The following is a 3,738-nucleotide window of genomic DNA, read 5'->3' as shown; positions in this document are numbered from 1 at the left end:
GAGACCTATTTGTCCTCTTCCTGGTGATGCTGACTTTGATCGCTTGATTGAAGAAGTACCAATCAGGTTCCTTTACTGTGAAGTTATTATTTTTCCTTTAGTAATTAATAAGGACCTTGTGGGAGATACTTTGAGACTGTAAATTTCCACTTCCTCATCAAACTTATCCACTACTTGTAGCATCCATTGATGATTCATGCCTAAAAATATTATTATGATGTTTGCTACGTGATAATTTGCCAAATGATGGATACTTTCTTTTACTTTACATTTATTAGTTGGCATTCTACTGTAAGGCTAAGGAAGAATTTTCCTTTCTTGTCTATTTATGTCATTTCACTTATTTATTTGTTCATAACAGTATAGACTCTGGAGTCTAATTTCATTCTATTACTATCATTATTCATTTTGGTGCTCAAATTTCCCCAGATTTTGTTACTGAAGGTCCTTTTGATCTGGCTCCTTTGACTTTTGAAGTGTCACCATCGTTCTTTGGGCACTGTCTCTTTACTTTCTGGCGTAGCATGATGTTCCAGGCTCATCTTGTATTTTACTGCCCCAGATGTGGAATCATATATCCAAGGAGCCCTAATGTCTTTTCCTTTAATGAAGAACTGTATTTAGAATTCATGATATGGATACTAGAATGTCATTGTTGCTAGGCCCTCTCAGTGGACAGAGCTAGCATATATGTATATGGGGGTATGACATATGTACTACATAGCTCTACCTATATACTTATCTATATCATATTTATATCTATACATCTATACCTGTATTTATAAGATATATAGATACATATCTATGAATACATACCGATATCTCTAATTCCAGGCCAACACCTCAGTGTTTATTCTAATCTTCATCCTTCTGTATTTTAAACTCTCTTATCCTAGAATAAAAGAGCAGGTTCCAATTAGCCTTAGCCACCATATATTTATTTGCTTGCTCAATCCTAGACCATACATAGTTTTTATATTGCTAACTCAAACCATTGTGAAAAACAAATTTACTAATTAATGTCCTATATTTGTTTATAATTTTTTTTGGTCTTTAGCTTAAGGGTTTATATTCAAAATCCTGCATTCAAAATTTATTTGGGTTAATGTTTTGTTATTATTTTCATTCAGTAGTGGGGATATGTATTTCATTTGAAATCAGTTAAATTCATTTGTTTCTGTTTGTAGTATATATATTGAATTTTCCCAGTATACTTCTTGATTTTCTTTATTTTTCTGCTGTGTATATTAACATGGTTCTACTCTGAGAAATGCTCCTCTCCCCATGACTTCTATCTCATTTCCATCTTCCCATTATTCTCTCACTCCCTCCTGTAGGTTTATCCTCTGTGTTTCTTCTACAACAAATGAAGAGATTCATTTATTTGTCCCTCATTTTTACCAAAATATGATATTTTATATTATTTTGTACTTTGCTATTTTTTCAGTTAGCAATATATCATATAATAACTCATTAGAGCTTTTTCACATTCTTTAGGTGTATGCGGCATAGGAAAACATTGTACCTTATCAATTATTGCAAAGGGAAGGCATTTTGCCTTTCCCAACCATCAACACCCAGGAATTTGACAGGGCAGCCAAAGTACTGCAGTTTAGTATGATAAATTGCCCATTTCCAACAGTTAAGATGAAATAGCAGTGAGCCTGAGGCTTCTTTTAGTCTTGGAAAAAAGTTATTGGTTAATATGTTATCCCCAGTATAATAAAATAGAGTTATACTTTTCCACTTAGCCAAATCCTGTGCTATGAGCCTGTGGCAGATGGTCTGGCTATGTTAATAGTCTCATGGGAACATAATGGAAATTTTTTGTTCTCCTTCCCAGGTGATGATGAAAACAAGTTGTCTGCCCCTGTTTAGGAGAATACTAAAGGAACAATATAATTGAGTGCTAATTCCTTGTAGTAAAGAGGTAATCTTCAGAACCGCAGCATACAGAGGTGGCATTACCTTACCCTCTATTTCCCAAACCTCTTTTTTCTCCTTTTCATTATCAGATGAAGAATCTAAGGGATTCCAAGCCTTTGGGTCCCAGTTAGGGGAAGTCAGGATATGCTCACTTTCTCCTTGGGTAGTCTATGCCCTCTTACTTTAACATACTGGCATGTTAATATTTCTAAATTCTTTTCTGCATGGCATAGCTTCTTATTCAATGCAACCTTCAGATCTACTGAGCTCTGTTTTTCCAACAGTCTGCCATAGCTGGCTGTACACATAACAAAGCCAATCAACTGCAGTGCAGTCAAGCAAATGGGCAACCCCTTCCCACATTAAGGAAGCAGGCCACCCCAGATTACCCCTGCAGAGTCGCCTTTACCTAGATTCATACTCTCTACAGCCAGTGGATCTTTGGTCTCCTGGCTGGCTCACCAAATGTTTCAGCCCAACATAACCCCAAGACAAAAGAACACGCCACATAGAAAATTAGCCATGAGTTTTAATTAGGGACTTATGAACAGGAAAAAATTCTACCTAATGGTAGCTGATTGGGAAATGAAGATAGGCACTCCATGCAAACAAGAGAGCAAGCAAGTGACAAGGAGTGGGGGTGGGGGGGGGGGAGTGGCAGCTTATAAGGTTCAGCAGAGCCTTGCAAGATTTGGTTACAATTAACTCTTGTGAGATTTGGAGTTTCAGCAGAATTCCACAAGAGTTCACTAGAGGAGGGAAGTTTTACATACTTTGATCTTTAACATCTGTCCCGGTCATGTAGGTAGCTGCATGCAGTGACTTGCTTTCAAAATGGAGGGGGGCCCAGTGCCCAGGGCCTGGTCCTTACTCCTTGTGAATGTAAAAACCATGTGACTAACCTTCACTGGTACACTTTTATCCAGTTTTTTTTATTTTATAGTCTTGTGATCACTAGAGACAGCCCCTAATATTTATTAATTAAGTGTCTTGAGTCAGCCCAGAACTAACTCACCCCAAGTACAAAGTTATCTTGATAACCAAAGCTGAAACTAACCAAAATGGACCTGTCTGACATGTGCAATAGCTTAAGACTTTAACCCATAAGTGACTTGTATCTCATTATAATACAAAAAATCATGCCCATCATCATATTAAGGCCACCATTTTCTTACATACATGTGACTAAGTATGTAATCAACCTATGCATAATCAATAATTAGATCATCTCTAATTACATCTTCTAGAATCATTGTGCTCATTATCCTAAAACCTGCCCATCTCTGATACTATAAAACTATTAGAATAACTGCAGTTTGGGGAGACCGATTTTTGGGCTGATAGGCCATCTGATCTTCACACCTAGCAATAAACTTTTTCTCTCTATGAAACACTGGTGTCTCAGGAATTGGTCATTGGAGTACATCTGGCAGAAAATCCACCATCTTTGTCCAGTAATGGAATTGCATAATTAAAACATTCTTGTCCTTTCCTTTGTACATTGTCTATAAAGATCTAGCCTTTCAAATGTTTTTTTAGACCAGTTTTATCATTATACAGGTCTCCTCATTAATTAATCAATTAATTAATATCTTTAATGTATTCATTTTACTTACCTGAAGGTCATGATTTTACTGTTTTGAAAATTTTTCTATTTTGAAAATATTTTAACAAGAGTTAAGAGCTTTACAGATTTAAGAGAGAGACTAGAGCTTTATTAAGGATTGAAAAATTTATTAGAAGGAGAAATAAATGCTGAGAAAAGAGAAAGATTATGGCTTAAAATAATTAAGATAAGTATTTTGGGCTTCT

The sequence above is a fragment of the Tamandua tetradactyla genome, chromosome 20 (genome assembly GCF_023851605.1).
Source record: "Tamandua tetradactyla isolate mTamTet1 chromosome 20, mTamTet1.pri, whole genome shotgun sequence".
Classification (NCBI taxonomy): domain Eukaryota; kingdom Metazoa; phylum Chordata; class Mammalia; order Pilosa; family Myrmecophagidae; genus Tamandua; species Tamandua tetradactyla.
The sequence above is the reverse complement of the archived record's forward strand: the minus strand, read 5'-3'. Positions refer to the sequence as shown.